The following is an 18,461-nucleotide window of genomic DNA, read 5'->3' on the forward strand; positions in this document are numbered from 1 at the left end:
ATACCTGGGGAAGTGCTAAAAAGTCACTAATTCTTAGAAAACATATGAGGAAGCATTATTTTCTTTTCATCCCTTTCTTCAAATGAGGAAATTGAGCTTTAGGATAGATAAATAATGTGCCCAGAGTCACACAAATAGAAAATGAATGAATCTGGGATTTAAATCCAGGCAGTCCAATAACAAAGACACTGTATTATACCAGTCTATGACTAATAATTATTACTTTTAGTCTATGTCACTTTCAATGCCAGTTACTTTTATTTTAAAGATTTTTTTTCCCCACAAAGAAACAAAGATATTATTACTAACTACATAAAAGTGATTAGAAAAGGAAGCTAAATCAAGATAAGGATTGCACATAGCTGGCCAGGCTCACTTCCTAACTAAGTCATTCTTTTAATATACCTATCTCACTATGAACATGAGCAAAAATTAAAAAAAAACACTTTATGAACCTTCAGAATAAGTCTTGAATGGTCAAAAATTAATACTTAAATACCAAGGAATTAATGTCCCATTTTTGGAGGGAAGGAAGAAATTTAACTTACAAAGACTCTTACCTCACGGAATTCTTCTTAGACCTCATGTTTATGTATTAATTATTAATGTTCAGATCAGTGATGAGAAATCACCAGTGTCTGTTGGCTGTTGAAGAGGGACAGAGGACATAACCAACTAACAAATATTCTGTTTGGTTGTATTACTAGAATCCAATAAACACTTAATATGTACTAGAAGATTTAGTGTTCAAATGGATCTATCGACATATTTAAATGACTTGACCCACAAAATTTAGAAATGATATTTGTAAAGATATATTGGAGAAACTGAACACTTCTCTTAATGCAGATAATTGTTTTGCTACCTAAATAATTAAATGTATGCATACATACCTTATAAGGTTTATAAATGCTAGTACTTAGATTAGAGAGACTATCCCAAGATCTTTTCAGATGCATGCCAAATTTGGTTGAACAATAGGAGAAGCAAGTGATGATCCAGTGCTTTTTTTCAAAAACTCTGGTGAACTGAAGAGAATATGACATTGAAAATGCACATCTAAAAGCTTCTAGGTGGAATTTAAATAACTTCATTATTTTACCTTTTTCTTCAAACCACCCCAAATATTCTGACTATACTGTGGACCAATCACTTGACCAGTTTTCTATATAATTAAAATCATATGCCTTCAAAACTATTTGTAAGGGGAATGCTTCTGAGACTCCTTCCCAGCTGTATCTTTTTATACTTGTGTAACTTAAAAATGACCCAGGCAGAAGTTTTTCTCTTTTCTTTAAATTGCTTTGCCAAGTTTCAGCTTTGAGCACATTTTTATGACTGATTTATTAAATCTGGAAACTAGAAGTTTATAATGGAAATTCTCGTAAAGCCTCAAGTCTAGCCTTGCTAGCAGGTACTCTGAAGGATGGGGACACTGATGGACCCTCAGCTAAGGCGTTTCTGGAACACAACCTGAGGAGTTTGGTCAAGTGCTCATTTATTTATTTTTAGGTGAATAATATTCAACCATTCTAGCAGAAATTCTTGCTCTGTTGACAAAAAGGAATCATATAGTAGTGTGGCTATGAATCATACCTTCTGTTGTCATTATTAATTTTAAAGACACATTCAAAGAAGCTTCCTCCATAACATTGCACTATGGGAAAAGGAAAAAAAAAGTATGCTTGTGTTTGAAGCTGACTAAGGAGATTTATTGCAAATAAAATGATTCCAAATTGACTAAGGAGATTTATTGGAAATGAAATTATTAGAAATCCCTGTTCCTTTTTAAAGATATTTAGAAATTATACCTAAGTGGAACATTTTTTTGCTTTAGTTTCAGAAATACAAACTTCTGGCATTGCTCATCATTAGAATTTTTCCCTGCAGGCTTTGGCTTTATTAGCAGCTTAAGAGTATATTTAGCACTGTCATATGTGAAATCTCTTCACTCTGTTAAACTAATATGGAATAAAATGTCTTTTTTTACAGTGTTACTCATTCATTATATAAAAATGAAAGCAACTACTTCAGTGTGGATCCAGAGCTACTAACTATTTTTATGACAAAAGCGAGGTGACAATACATATCCCGTAGGCACATGAGAGTATTATATAAGAGTCATTAGTATAATTGATATCCATAGAAAGAGTGTTTTATCCAACATGATTAAAATGTGCAATACATTATGTAGGTTCCAGCGTTCCAGCTGCTGTGTTGTAATCTTTCCTTTGATAGATATCTAGTGAAAAATAAAATTATACTCGTTAAAAAGATAATCTTCTACTACTTAAGGCTGTGAGAATGTGAGACAGTTGCATGCCATGTGCTTCAACCATTTACATGTGATTTTTGCCTGTATGTTGTGTTTTGTTGTGGATTCTTGGACTGAAAGTAGAAAAAAAGACAAGTAGAAAAGGCCTCTTTAAATAAGGCTTTTTTCTTACTAGACTATAAAAAAGCCTTGGTTATAATTTCATGTCTATGTCTTAAATTCTTGTTGGGCCTACCTTTAAATGCCTACAGTAGTGGGCCAATCAGAAAAACAAATCATACAGCCTAAAATTTTCAATTGGCTTCAAGTTGAGAGTAACTTCTTAAAGGCAAATGACCCAAATAATTATTTTAAAAGGGTGTTTTCTGCACAATATATGCACTGATTGATTCATCCATCTCAGAAGTATTTATTGATTACCTACTCTATACTAAGTGCTTAGTCGGGTGCTGGGGACCCATAGAACTACAAATCCATGAATTCCATTTTAAATAGTGACTCAAGGAGGAAAAACACGGGCATATCAAGCAAATCTTGTTTTCTCTGATCAGTTACCAGAGCCATGCATTACTGAGTCATATAGGTAGAAACAGATAATATTGTGTCAACACAATGTTCATCTCAAAGAAGTGAAAGCAAGGTGTATATACACTATTACACCAACACATATATTAGTGTTTCTGAGTTACTGTCATTTTTTTCCCCTTTTGCATATCTATGTGATAATAGCAATGTTAATAGCTGAGAAAAAGGTCACATGCTGGGGATGATGCAACATATCCAGTAAAAGAAAGTCAGTGGTTAAAGATGCAATATATCTATTCTCAATAAAGTGTCCTCTTTGCTAGGGCAAAGAGGTCTGTTGCAGGCTATTCTGGTAATCGGGAGTCCCACTTTCTTCCCTTGAACTGACCTCTGGTATTGTTGAGAGGAACAAATGAAATAAAGCATGTGAAACTGCTTTGTAAACAATCCACAAAGTGCTTCACAGATTTGTGAAGCCGTTTAAATTTTTGTCAACCACCTTCTGTGAGTTGTAGGCCTTATCTGTAAATAGGGGATGGCACTTTTGCTGCCCATCTGAGTTACAAATGCATCTCAAGTGGACTGAAAATCCATGGAAAGGATCCTGGATATCAGGAAGTATTGAAGTGATTAATATCTGAAAATTACATAAGTAAATGAGGTGCTCAGCATTTCCATGGTGTTGTCTATCTTTGATAGATACTATAGAGAGACATCAATGTTTGAGGAGGTAAATTATCCTCTAAGGACAGGACAGTGAAAAATACGAGATTAACCACATACCTACATACAAACTTAATAGGATGAAATAATGAGGGACCCATATGTGTGTTAGGTAGATTGATTTATCTTTACCTGTTCCTCATTTGTCTGTATGTGACTGAATGCTTTCATATGTGAATAAGAAACTAAAGTCATCTTATAGTATTTCTCTTGCTTCTCAAGATGGTCAGTTTCCATCAGGTTGTGAGTTGGTATTATTATCCCCCCATCTCCCCTACACTCTCCCCCCTCAAAAAATTACTCTTTTCATGATGCTAGAATAGGTTGCTGGTACGTTTCCCAGATCCCACCCAAGCATTATCCCTTCTCAACTTTTCCTTCTGACAACTTTGTCATTTGCAGTCCTGGGATACAGAAACTTGTTTTCCCTACCAGTATTCTAAAAAGTGACTTTATCCCACCTGTTCATTCTTCATCATTGCAGTAATTTTATGTTATTGCCACACTATGCTGGTTGACATGGCGTCTTCTCGAATCTTGAAGTGATGAGATTCCTTGTGGGAAGATTTCAGAATTTTCTGTACATCCTCTTTCTTACAAAGATTCAGCAATGCGTGTGGTCTTATAAAAGTTACAGTGTTGAGATTTTGATTCTAATATGGCATAAATATTGTTTTTATTAACTAGAGTAATAATGCTAGATGAGGATAATAATAAAGACTTGGCATGGTCTTTTCCTCAGAGTTTTCAGTGTTTCCACTGGCACAATTGACGATATCATTTAGTATACCAAGAAGATACGTGATCGTCCGGGAGCCATTATCAGCCTCTGTTAGAGCCTTTTCAAATCCACTGCTTATTGTGTACGTTATGAATAAGAGAGCACAAAAATTATGCATGCAGGGCCAAATTCTCATCTTGCTCTGGACCCCCATGGACCTCTCTTTGAAGTCAATAGGAGCTCAGCAGGAGGTGGAACAAGATGAGAATTTGGAAAAGGAATGAGAAGAAAAAGGGATAATTTTCCCCGACCATATCATCATTTGGTGCGTGTTAAATGCTCACACAGTGCCTCTCACCCCAATCCCTTTTTACTTCGGTCTCAATAAAATTGCACGACAGATTTTTTGTGTGTGTGTCTCTGTGTGTATGTACTGTAGGTCATTTTCAATAGGAAGAGAATTGGATAACTTCAATTACTCTCCTGTAAGCTGTTATTATTGAACTGAGCCCAAAGTGCTTTATTTTCAATAAAGAAATATTCATATAATACAACTCTCATGCAAATTCAGGTGCTACAGGTTTTCAAAGATTTTCCAGAAAGAACATTTTTCACTGGCCCAAATAATTAACAACTTGTCTTTGTGCCTTTGCTTTCATTCAACTAATTCTTAAAATTATTTTGTCTGCTGTGGGATGCCTACACAAATGTGTGCTCTCCCAGGACAACACTGTTTGAAATCAACAATGTAGTTTTTGTTTCTGCATTCTGATATCCACCCCCCTCTTAGGATTTGAATTGTTTGGTACACACAATGGTAAAGGAATGTCCAGAGGGGGACTTTGAAAAAAAAAAAAAAAAAGCAAAAAACCTGCCTATGAGCTAGATGCCACACCTTCCACATTCCACGGGATGCTTACTCTGTCAAATTGGCACACGCCTTTTGAGGGCCTGCTTTTAGAAACTTGGCTTTTAAGATGAAGTGCTTATAGATCCTACCATTTTCTTTCAGGAAGAAGCCAGACTCCATCAGAATTTCACACCTGGATGTGTGTTGATGAAATGTCTTGTACCTTAAGACCATCAATATTTATGGGACATCTAACATAATTCATGATGGTCTATGATATATGATAGTAAACAATATCATTTACACTGAATCTTAAAAGTATTGACAAAGACAAGTTCCTAAACACTGATGAAACCTTGTATTTTGTGTTATGATTTCTTGGTTTTATACTTGGTGCAGTTTTTCAATTAACTGCTCTGTATTCAGAGCAATTACTCATTTATTATAGTCAGTTTAGATATGGTAAAGATTAGAGGAGTAAAACAAATCATTTTAGTGACACTGGCTAGTGATACATTGTTATTATTCTGATTTTTATTTATTTATTTTTTTTATTTGGCTCTTCCATGGCAGGATTTATAGTACCTACTTTTGAATGCTAAGTCATTTTCCTTCCTCGTCTCTATTTTTATGGTTTTAAGTAAGCAAAAACAGCCATAAGATTTTAACTAGAGTTACCTATTTCATTTATCAAATGATAGATATATGTGTAGAAATACTAATTCACACACATACATTTTTAAAATTATTTTTTTGGTCAGTAACAAGATTTTCTTGGTTATGTGAAATCAGTATTGGGTCTTTTTAAAATGTGAAGATTCCCAGAAGTGTTGAAGACAGTGCTGAATTTATGTAGTCCATAAACTAGGCATCAATATATGAAGAATCTCATAAGAAATAGCATGTAATTTTGAATGCAAGTAAACCAAGGTAACTACACATATTAGACATTTGGAAGTTAATGATATGGAGCACAATGATCGCCGTCAACCTTGCAGTGCGGTTTTCCCAGCGTACTGCAACGACATGCCCTGTAATGTGTCATTTTGCTTCTAACGGGGTTTACATGCTTTTAAAAGTGCCTTAGATTTTGGCAAAGTTTATTTTATGCATTATGCATAAAAGTTGTCATCAGGATTTAACAAAGCATTTTGCACAGAAAGATTAGAAATAAAATCTCTGCACACCAAAATGATTTGGATGGTTTTGCTAGATGGTGTGAACTTAAAAAAAAAAATTAGCATGTATCTTACCCTTTTCCCAAGTTGCAAAAGATGAAAAAGCTCCACAGCGAAGAGAATTTTAATGTACAGAACTGGAGTGAGACTCACCAATGCTTTTGCTTCCCTTTCAGCTTGTATTCTCTTGTTTATTGGTTACAACGTTAATAATTCCAAATCAGCAGAGTTACAACATTTAGTCAAGGAATTGACAGGCTCAACAATATGTGCAAGATACATTTCCTACTTGACAAGTGAGGGTATTGAGAGAGGTGACCTATCCCATATGTTTGGATTTAAAAAAGTGGGACCCCCAGTGAAATAAAACAGTTATTTGTGGGTAAAGAGGGGAGATTGATAGGGAAAGCTGACAGAAAGGAGAAAATGTTTAGACTTTAAGCTTAAAATGACCATTTTACAGTGTTTTCTGTATTTCAACATGTTTTAAAGGTAGACACATGCTAGTTCCTTTCTCCCGTGCTTTAAGTGAAGAACGCAGTGCTGTGGGAGCGAGCAGTACTCTGAAGGATCTGCCTCTGTGCTAAGCTTCTATGGAGACAATACTGAAGAATCCTATTTTTAAAGGCATATGGAGAAGAGTAACTTTTTTTTTTTTTTACAAGAAATGGGCTAATTCATTGTGTCTTGAAACTTGAGTCTTGAAATGTCTCTTCTGAAGTTAAATTCAGCCTCCTGACTTCCAGTGTGTGTCACTGTGCTCCCAGGGTCATGTCTAAATGTGGGGGTTGCCCTGGCATGTGTTGTCTTTGTAATAGTCATCCCACCAGTCATTCTACCAGTGGCATTACTGAGGCTATTTCTGGTAGCTGCTGATACGTCAGCCATGCTCATTGGCTGATAGCCTCACATTTTTAGATTGAAGTTGTAAATTGAAGTCCCTGCTTTTTATTGCTATTTTGGGAGGTTTCATTATTGATGAACTTTGGGTGCAGCCCTTAGAAACCCACTTCTTTCTGGTAACCACGAAGCTGCATTCCTTAGAGTGTCCCTGCAAATTGCAACTATATGAGTAAACTGTGAGCAATACCCACAAGAACCGGAGACCTTGCTCTTTCCCAGTCACTGGAGGGTCTTAAGAGTGTTGTTTCAGGTAGCAATTAGCATTTTGTTAGTGATTTTGCATATTACTATTATTATTTTTACTATACTAGACTTCAGTGGCTTTTTCAGCACTGAGAAGGTTTTAAAAAATGCATATATAACTTGCTCTTTTATTTTTGGCTCCTCACTTCCAGGAAAGTTAATTGGAACTGATTGGTTTTATTTGCTGACTTACCAAGTACCACAAAGCTGGAAATGAATGAAGAAACATTAGCTTTCCACTGTCTGCATTAGTTTTTAAACTCTATTCCTCTTAGCTCATCTTTTATCCACAAACCATTTTTTTTTTTTTTTTTTTTAAAGAAAAGAACACCAGTCTCTGGATAAGAGGAGAAAATTGAATTGAAGGATCATAATAATAATGCTTTACACTTGCATAGATCTTTAAAATTTTTTTCAAGTATATTCATTTCTACCATAATTGGATTCCCATAACAGCCCTTTAAAATAGGAAGGAAGGAAAAGAACATTTATCGAATATCTTCTATACAAAGTGCATTCACCACATTATCTCATTTAATTCTTGCTGTGGTGCTGATGAGGTGAGAATTCTTTCTCCCAATTTCAGGAGGAAATATGGGCTAACAGAGTAATTTGTCCAGACTTTTACAGTTGGCAAGAGGGAGATCCTGGGTTTGAGCTGCTCTCTGTAGCTCCAAAACTTAATTCTATCCACTTGGCAGATGTGTGCAGGGCAGATCATTATCTCATTTTTTTGGTTATTAAAATTTGAGATACACATAAGTGATTTGCTTGTAGTTATTCAGTTAAACTAATGCCACCAACCAAACCTGAAGATAAATGAGTATATTTGTTTTTATTCGTTTCCTTGGCTTGCATACTTTCTATAATTGCTGCCTGCCTCTGACAATCTGTCAGAAGTCGATGATGCTTTCCTGTCCAGTTGATTCCTCAGCTTTTCAGCCTGTGATACCCCCCTTTCCTACCCCAGCCCCCACTGCTTGAGGGCCCCTTAGTAGATGACTACAGAGAATACAGAGATAGTGAGAAAGAGAGAGATAGAGAGAGAGAGAGAGAATCAGCAGGGGGGGAGGTGAGAATCGGCCTGGATGATTCTTGTCTTTGCGTCTGCAGGTTTACGGATTGCATTATTGCAGGGTGGGTTTTATGTTCAATACCAATTTGAATCAATGTTGCATTGCAGCATAGCATAGCTAATATTTTTTGTGAGGGCTGCCTCTAAAAATCAGATCAATACAATTAAACTTTAAGCCAGTGGTTTTAATGTGAATATCTTAATACTTGGCACCAGAGTTGATATTTTAAATCTGATATATTGGAAAGAATAAATATCTTAGGGGAGCACTAATGGGAAAAGAGTTGAAATCAGGTAAACCTGATTTGGGTAATAATCAGCCTGTCAATTAGTCCGGACCACGGAGACTGGTACCAGGCTATATTTTGTCTCTGATGTGCCTCAGAAACATCACTGGATGTCATGTTACAGTAATACTTTCTAGTTCAAAGGACTATCACACACATTATTTCATGCTTGAAGTGTAACGATAGCTGGTCAGCTATATCCTTAATATTCTCGTTTTTTTTAGCTTCCCAGAATGGTGGGTGGCACTAATTAGCTCTAGTACCAACTTTCAAGGATTCCTTTATTTCTGGTGCTAATACCAACTTCAAAAAAACCCTCAAAGAAGTCCATTTACTAGAGAGCTACCTTTTCCCCATTCCACTTACCTCAAAAGTATACATGCTAATGTCTGCAGGATTTCCAAGAGCTTCTGAATGGAGAAGAGAAGGGGAGATGCTGTTCTGGAAAAGTTGTTCTCCACTTTTTTTCTGTATTTTTCTTATGCTGCATTGTACCATCTTTCTATCCCCCCACTGTATGGTGTTCAGGCCCTTCCTCAGTCACATCCTGTTTTTCATTCCACACTTCCGTCCTACTGCTTTAGTCAGAGCTTCATCACTTTCTGCGGAGTCCAGTGCAATAGCTTCCTGACTGGTCCTTCTCTCCCAGTCATTCATGTGGATGCCAGACACCCTTCCGAAGCTTAGATAGACATGGCTTCTCACCAAGAAATATTCAGTGGGTTCCGATGCCTAGAGAATGAAGTAGAGACTGTTTGGTCTGGCCTTCAAGGTCTCCATGAGTGACATCTTTGGAAAGTAATAGGGAAGCAGTATCAAGAGTGCAGGTTTAGGAGGCTGAAGAGCGTATAAGTGTGATATTCAACATGATACTTAACCTCTCTAAGACTTGGATTCCTCCCTGTGGGAAGAATAAAGGGAGACAGTATATGGAAGGTGCTGAGCACAGTGCTTGGCTCCTCAGTTAACAGTATTTATTTAAACTCTCTACTCACCATTCAGCATATTTTGGGTATTAAAAATGTGCTCAGTATTGTGCTAAGTCCTTTAGGTCCTCAGTCTTACTTAATCCTAAAAACAGTAAGGTAGGTGTTTGTATTATGGACATTATAGAAAAAGAAACTTGAGGTCTGAGAGGTTAAGCAAATTTTCTAAGTTACACAGATAGTGCCAGAGCCAAAATTAGAACCCAGATCTCACTGACTGTGGACCCTCATCCCTAAACTAGAGTAACTTTCCATCCATGCTTCCCTGCCTCTTGCCTTGCAAAATCTAGGTGTTCTGGCCCCATTTCAGGTCTAGGAACATTCTTCATGTGTTTCAGAGCTCAGGTCAAATGAGACTTCAAAAAGAGTGGAGGCAACAGCAGAGATAGAGAAAAGAAGGAAATAATAGAAGAAAATGTGACTGTCAGAGATTAAACAGAATGTGTCAAAGCATCTATTTCTTTTTTTTAAGATTTTATTTATTTATTTATTTATTCATTCATTCATTCATTCATTCATTCATGAGAGACACAGAGAGAGGGGAGCGGGGCAGACACACAGGCAGAGGAAGAAGCAGGCTCCATGCAGGGAGCTGGATGTGGAACTCGATTCCGGTCTCCAGGATCAGGCCCTGGGCTGAAGGCGGTGCTAAACTGCTGAGCCACCCAGGCTGCCGTATTTCTCATATATATCTCAATAGTGTTTGAATTAAAGTTGTCTTATGCATATCTATGTTCTTAGAAAACGGTAAAGTCTTTGAGGACAATAGTTCATAATATAGTGCTGCATGTATTCTGATGCTCAATATTAGGGAATCAGCTCCTTGAGAATATATGCAGGAATCCTGTCTTCCAACTCAATAGTTTTGAATGCTGAGATGTAGGAGGGTGTTGAGAAGGGGTTGTTCCTTTGAGTGAAACTAAGATTTATGTTATAGGGGGTCCCAGGTGGCAGTGGGAGAGGGCCAGTCAGGAGGATGCTAGTTGAGAGACTGAGTCTGATTGGGGCAGTAGGGGGATGGAGGTTGGCAGAGGCATGGCAGACAATGCAGGCTTGACTGGGTGTCAGAGGGGCCCAAAAAGTTGGAAGATAAGCACTAGAGGTTGGGTAGACAATAAATTAAGTGCAACTACAATCATTTTGGGGTTCATGAAATTTTAGATGTCTAAATGGTATTCTCATGTGAAAATTTGGAACTGTTGGTAGCAAAAAGTACATTAGACCACAGTCTCAGCTAGAGTACTACTAGTTTGTCATTAAATATAATCTAAGTCTCACTCCCATGTCTATACAATGTCAATATTTAAAAGACTGTCCTGTATTACCTCACAGAATTATTGTGAGACTCAGATATAAAGGAAAATGTAAGGGAATTGAAACTTGAAAAGTAGTTTTATAGTTTTCCAAAGTGTTTTCACAGGTGCAAGGAATTACTATCCCTATTGATAAAGAAAGAAAAGGGCAACACCCTGCCTTTCAGTAACTTTTCATTGAGTTATGGAGATATGGCACCCACACACTTAAGAAGGCAAGACCAAGGGCTATAATAGAAATTCAGAAGATAGAGTATTCACTGTAAAGCAAAATTGTCAATTGTCAGGGAAATTTCATAATAGAAGATGACATTAACTAGTTTTGAAGAGTGCATTGCGACTAGATAGTTAGAAAGGATGAGAAATGGATCCCAAGCTGTGAAGGGCATTGGAAGGAGAGATGTAGATTATACATATTTTTAAAGTAAAGAGTCAGTATCAGAGCAATGGGGATGGGAAGAGGCTGAGGAGGCCTTGAGACTCAGGCACCCGTCTGGGATGAAGCATTGATGTTCTAGGGGCTCATTTCCTCTTTCATGAGCATAATCTGGAGGCCTCAGTATGTATCCCCAAAGAAATTTAATTTATTCTCTTCTCCTTTGCTACATTCTCTTGGAAATTTTGTCAGGAGAAAAATTAGTACTATATATTTTCTAAAGCTAGAAGTTTACGTTCTATCAACTTAGTGTTTGGTGCAAAGAAAAAGATGGTATAAATATTTGGTATAAGGCCTAAAAGAGGTCTTACAGATTAAGTATTATGGAAAGCTTAAAGTCCTCTGAAAACTAATTTTTGAAGGCTCTATTAAAGTGTGGTGAGAGTCCTCATTGTTCTTATTCTGTTGTGAGTCTTGAGTTGCAATTTGGAAAAGCACTGGGCAGAGCAGTTACACAAATAATAATCATTGGCTCAAGCTTTTTAATGGTAAAAAGATGACTTGATTTTCTGAAGAAGTGAACAGGCAACATTTTCTCATTGCTGTTAATTATAATTTAAGACAGACTCAATTTTGTATTAGTCACAGATGTTTCATTTCTCAGTTCATATATAATGTGGTACATGGAATGTCTCCAAAGAGATTTTAGAAGTGTTTGCAGTCTTGTCCATCTCTTTACCACTTGGTGTGGTCTTTTCCAAAAATCATGACATTTGGAAAGAAACTCAGATAAGTTTTGAAGACATTTTCAAGACATTTTGCTTTCAATGATCTCTAAAAATATTCCTATTGAAAGTGAAAATTGAGAACATGCTCTGCAAAACAAAATCAAAATGTATATTGTGTCTTTGGAAAGCCTAGTTTCGGGAGTGGTTGGGCTGTGTTTCAGTTGTGCCATGGGTGAGGGTGGGGATACAAATGCAGGATTTCTAAATAGATGTTAGTCATAGAAACCTTTAAGAAGATCCAGTGTTCCTATTGCTATTAAGCCAAAAATGTATTTCAAATAATTAGTCCAAGCAGCTAGTTACCAAATTATTCCACTGTGGATTATTCTAACCAGGGAGAATTTATCAGTAGGACAAATGACTTGTGAAATTGTGATAGGTTTGGGAATGTTGCAAAATCTGGCAGGTTTTGAATGCAAATCCTTGATGAAACTGGGTGTGTCTGAGAATTAAAATTTACCTAAATGTTAAATCAGCCAAAAGACAGTTTGAAATACATTAACACCTGTATTTTCTGCTGCAGAAGTATGATGTTTCTTGGAAAATAAAATAGAATCACCATCAGCATATCACAGGACATTTTCCTTGTGTTATATTGATAAAAGTTGAAGTTGCAGGCTATCTGCCAAATCTTTCCTTAAAAGAAAATGCATATTAAGGTGTATCATAATCAAACAGTTTAATTTTAAGATGAGCGTTAGGAAAACTTTTTTGGGTAAGATCATGTAATTGTGGTACCTTACAATGTATGATGAATTCATTATGGGCATGCATGCAAAGTTCTTTAAATATCATTCTTCCTTATCTTTAATTACTATTATTAGAGGTATTAATGTTTCCAGAAAGGCATGGGGAATTTGTATATTTATAATTTTCATATTTTGCTATTCACATCTTTCTCTAAAATCTATCTGTGATATTCAGTCAGTGAAGTTTAGGCAGTTCATTTTTAGAATAAATTTTTTGCATAGTTTCTCCATGATCTATGGAGTCTTCCTTTCTAAAGCTTGAGGTACAGTGATGGGAATAAATTAATTAGAGTAAATTTTTCTCACTGAGTTTTCTTGTGTAAAGTTCTAACTCCCAGTTGGAAGTCCTGATAGTTGGTTCAAAACTTTGGGAATTCCCCTGATAGGATCTGGAACTGGCCCCCATCCACAGAAGGCAAGGAGAGATGGAAGGAAGAGGCAGGCCACTCCAGATGGGTAGGTGGCAATTTTGATAAACAAGGGAATTTTCACAGGAGACTTGTCTTGGGTGGCCTCAAGATGCATAATTTTCATACCCCTTAATAGAATCATAAAGGTTTATATAGAGACCTTAACAGGACTTAGTCATATGTACTGTCCAGATGGTCTCAATAACACATTACTCTCTCAAGGCTGTGTCCTTGACAAGGCTCCTAGTATGGGAACAGGATGGGGCACACAGAATGCATATCCTAAGGACAGGGGAGCTGCTGATTGTCCAGACCCTGTTCTTGGGTTGTGTCCTCTCAATAATCTCCTCTAACACCAATACAATTGGAGAAAGAGCAAGAGACAGGAAGAGAGGCGGGGAAAAGAGGGAGGAGCAGGATAGTAAATATACATTTTCTTAAACATTAAAGATTGCAGAAATTATTAAGTGGGGACTCATTACAATTAAGCATTTATTAGGCATGCATCTCTGGTCCAGAAACAACAATTTCTTTCCACTTGAAAATGGCATGTCAGTATTGTTTTGCACTGGTTTTCAGCAGTGAACATCCAGTGTCCAAATCAAAAGCATGGGAGTGGGACTCAGAAGAAATTCCTGTCTGAATGTTGCTTTTATTTTGTTTCAGGGGTAAAATGCTTTATAGTTCTGGTTTTCTTTCTTCACACTATAACTTAAAGATAGTAACACTGACTTCTTCACAGGGATAAGTAAGCCAGTACCTGCGAATTGTTCAGAGAAGAGACTTAACTGTAAGGTAATTGGAGCAATGAGGAGGGGGGATTTTAAAGATCTTGAGTGAAGGTTTTGGTATCAAGTGGATGAACATGACAGAGCAATCACATCATTTATTTTTTTATTTTTATTTTTATTTTTATTTTTAGATGTGGGGCTTGAACTAATGACCCTGAGATCAAGACCTGAGCTGAGATCAAGAGTGGAACTCTTAACTGACTGAGCCCCTCTTTCATTCCTTCTAACACATTGTAGCTCCTGACTGAGAGGACATCTGAGACACCTACTTTTCCAGGACAGCAACTCAAATTTGCAGGCAGGTACAGTGCAAAGTCCAAGAAATATTACTGTCAAACTGAAGTCTTTGATGTGGTTGGCAGGATGCTAGACTTGTGTACTGTCCTGCACTCCATGGATAACCACTAATGGTTTGGTGATTTGCTATTAGAATATCCCATTTCAAAATTTCTGAAGGGCAAAGATTCTGAGCACTGAGTAGAATTTTGTTGTTTAAGGATCCCCAGTGTAGGCAAGAGCATAACCCACTGTTTCTAAGATGAGGTAGTCTTTACACCCTTCAGTCTGAGAGAGGCTGTCAGAGAAGTTTTCTGGGGCCCCTTCATGGCCTTTCTCATTTCTAGCTACATCTAGTGTGAGTGCCCAGGAGAAGTATAATTGGTTTGCAGGCATAGCTGCCTTAACTGCTCAGCTTTGAACAACTTCACATTAAGGTTCTTCTCATTCCCTCAAACTGTCCTTTTAGCTTTGCATGCATATCTATTTGTTTCATAGAAAAAAAAAAGAGAGGAGTGAAATGACTTTCAGAAGCGATGTTTGCTTGCTCAATATGGTAAAATGACATTTAAAGAACATTCTAAATTAATATTTTTTTTCTCAGAAATTTCATAATATGTTACCATGTAACTCTACAAGAGAATTTTGTATTAACAATTTCAAGGCTACTTTTGGGCATCATGAACTTTATGTTTGGCATTCTATTAACTTCAAATACCTATTTATTTTTATTTTTATTATTTTTTCAAATACCTATTTAATTACTTTTGTGTATCAGTTATCTATGGCAAAGAAAATGCTATGTAACAAACAACCTCAAAACCTTAGTGGCATACTACAGTAAATATTTATTTTTACTCATGGGTCTGTAGGCTGACTCATGGCTCTCCTGATCTGAACTGGGATTGGTGAGACTACCTATGGCCAGTTATAGCTCATCAAGACATCTACATTCTTGACACATCTGAGGGTTTGGCTGGGAAAATTGGGTTGATTTGGCTCTATGCCACATGTCTCATCCACGAGTGGGCTAGCCTGGGAAGGTGAGGGCAGAAGAGCAAGAGAGGAAACACAAACATGCAAGTACTTTTTCAAACCTCAGCTAGTGTCAGGCTTGTTCCTGTCCAACAGGCCAAAGCAAGTCATATGACTGCAGCCAGAGCCAGGGTAGGAGGAGCTTATGAAATGGCATGGCAAGGGGTATTCATACAAGAAAATCATTAATTTGGGCCACTAACAAAACTAATCTACCATTTCTACCTGTGGTGTAATAATAGTTTTTTAAAAATAACCTTAAGATTCATCATGACCTTAAAGTATATTTTCAATGAAAAAAATATATTGCTTATTTTGGTGTGAAAATTCTCATTTGTTATAAGTTTATAATCCATTTTCAGATACTAGGCATTAATATGAGGATAAATATTTGGTTAACCACATACCATGTCATATGATAAGGATCTACGTTATTCTTGGTATTGGTAGGCTTGGGGCTTGAGTAATCACACAAACTATACAATTTTTCCTAATTTAATCTTAACAGCTTGAGAAAAAATTACTTTTAAATGCAAAAAAAAATCACATTTGTGAATACATTGGTGTATAATTGATGAATAAGTTCTTAATTAGACAGTTACTCTAGGCACCAAGACTAGTATAACGGAATGAGGCATTAAAAGGAGGCCAAGGAGAGCATAGTGAGCACTTGAACTGAGGCATGAAAAGTTAAGGTCAAGCCAGATGGGCATTGGCACTGCTTATGAAGTTTTGTGGCACACCCTCCTTCTTTGCTCCACCTTTGAGTCTTATAAACATACTCCAATTGGCTTTGTGGACTGTGGCAGTAATGAGTTATTGATGGGAGTGAGTGCCAGGTGAATAACTATTTCTTTGAAGATCTCTTCAGGCTGTGGTAACTGGAAGCAGCACAGAAGGAGAAATTGATGGCCCATATTCAGCTTTTGAATAGTAAAGCTTGAAGAGCTTTTAGGTACTGAACAGCTTGAGGAAAGGCAGGATAATGGGACATAATTGTACTTATTATGCAGTTGAGGTATGTTAAAGAAAAGTCTGCTAATTCTGCTAAATGGTGGCATTTTGTAGCTCCTGTTAATATTTTTTAGTAGAGGAACAAGCAATGAGTTTATTGAGTCTTATTAAAAAAGATGATCTCTTAAATCAGCTCTAGTACCTTGGTGTTTAATGGTTCAAGGCACTTCTCAACATTGCCTCGCTAACCCTTCCAACATCCCTGAAGTGTATGTGGGTGTCAAACATTTATGACTAAGATGGTTTAGCAAGTAGTAACAAGTGACTCGCCCAAGGTTATACATAAGTAAAACACTAATTTCTCTTTTGTGCTACTCTCATCCCAGGTGTGTGTGTGTGTGTGTGTGTGTGTGTGTGTCTTTGTGTGTATGTGGTGCATGTGGCCCACATTATCTCAGGAGATTATCTAGCTTGCTTAGATAAAACATTCAGAAGCAATAAAAAAAAAAATCTAAGCTCCAAATCACTTTATCCAAGAAACTTTTCCAGATTAAGTTCTGTTCTCTGGTAAATAAAAGATGTAGGAATAAAAAGATTATTTTTGCTAAAATATATTAGTGCTTTGATGATTCTCTTTTGAGTGGAAGCTGTTAGAAGACTTTCTTCACATGTTATTGGTGTTGTATAGTATCTATAATCTAGGAACTCTCTAAGTGTAAATTGGCAATGAGAAGGAAATTTCTTCCTTTGATTTGTTGAGTTATTTTATCACTTATTAAGTCGCTAAATCTTTTTTTTAAAGTACTTCTCTGTGATATTCAGTGTTGTTTATCGAGTATATCTAGTTTTCTTTCTGGCATATGGTAGCATTCATTGTATTTCCAACCCTCTTAAAATTAGGTATGGCTGCTTTGGCTTAGGTGATATATATCACTTTTGGTAGATGCTTTAAGAGCCAGTTGGTGATTTAGTATGTTTTTTCTTGAAGCCTAGAGTGGTGACCAGCAGCTTTTCAAATAGTGGTTGGGATAATGAATGACAGCAATGATCAGTTATCCTTGACAATCTGCAATGGTTATGCAGCATGAAGAAGCAAAAGCTCCCATACCCCCAACCCCTTTTTAATTCATTAAGATTTGGCGTTGTTTTTCCCTTTAGCATAAGCTAGCCTACCCTGACTGACGTAAGAATTGGTACCTAGAATTTGGGATGCTGCTCTAACAATAACCTAAAATATGTGGGACTGGCTAGCATGATTGGCTACATTGGGTGTGTTTGACAAGGCATTACAAGAAAGACTAATTTATTCTATTGAAAGATTTTGTATATTTGCAAGCTGGAATAAAAAGGAATAGAGAGTCCAAAAAACACAGGGCTTGCATAATTGCTTTCAATTCAAACAGCAAAGCATAAAAATGAGAAATTCTTATAATTGTAGCAAGGGACACCTATTGTTAAAACCTCTGGATGGATCAAGTTTCAGCCAGCAAATACTTTCAAATGAACCAAAAGGACTAAGAGAAAAGATATTGAAGTTGTGGATCACCTGGAGAAACCTGATATTCCCAAAGTACCAGCAATTAAGACAGAGGTGGGGGTGGCAATAAAGCAAAGGAATATAGCAAATTGGAGAATTCTGTTTAGAAAAGAGCTATAATTTCTGGTATATGATAATTACTGTAACAAAATTGGTAAGAGGCCTACTAAGTTTTTAAGAATCTTGTATTCCAAGGAAAGGATAAGCCTATAAAACCCCTCAAGATTTAAAATGACTTTCGGAGTTATAATTGTCTGAGGTCAAGAAATAGGTTGAAAAGCTGCTCAGCTCAAAGGAGGGCATATTCCCTGATGCCCATTTTATATGTGGCCAAAGAGTATAATGGAGAGGAATAAACTTTTAGAAGACAAACCAAAGAACCACAATGAACAAGGAAGCAATCTGAGCCTCATTGAGAAGTATTTCCTACCTCTAGGATAAGGACCCTGAAAACATTTGCCTAAGA

General features: G+C 36.7%; 1 long non-coding RNA gene across 1 annotated transcript in view; it reads left to right on the forward strand.

Annotated features, from left to right (window-relative positions):
- The window catches only part of LOC140598384 (uncharacterized), a 386,651-nt gene that overhangs the window by 23,727 nt on the left and 344,463 nt on the right, over positions 1 to 18,461 (forward strand). Inside the window, exon 2 of the long non-coding RNA XR_012000783.1 lies at positions 14,325 to 14,495. This is a non-coding gene — a long non-coding RNA (uncharacterized lncRNA). The remainder of the gene's footprint in view (positions 1 to 14,324; positions 14,496 to 18,461) is intronic.

Source organism: Vulpes vulpes, chromosome 3 (genome assembly GCF_048418805.1).
Source record: "Vulpes vulpes isolate BD-2025 chromosome 3, VulVul3, whole genome shotgun sequence".
Classification (NCBI taxonomy): domain Eukaryota; kingdom Metazoa; phylum Chordata; class Mammalia; order Carnivora; family Canidae; genus Vulpes; species Vulpes vulpes.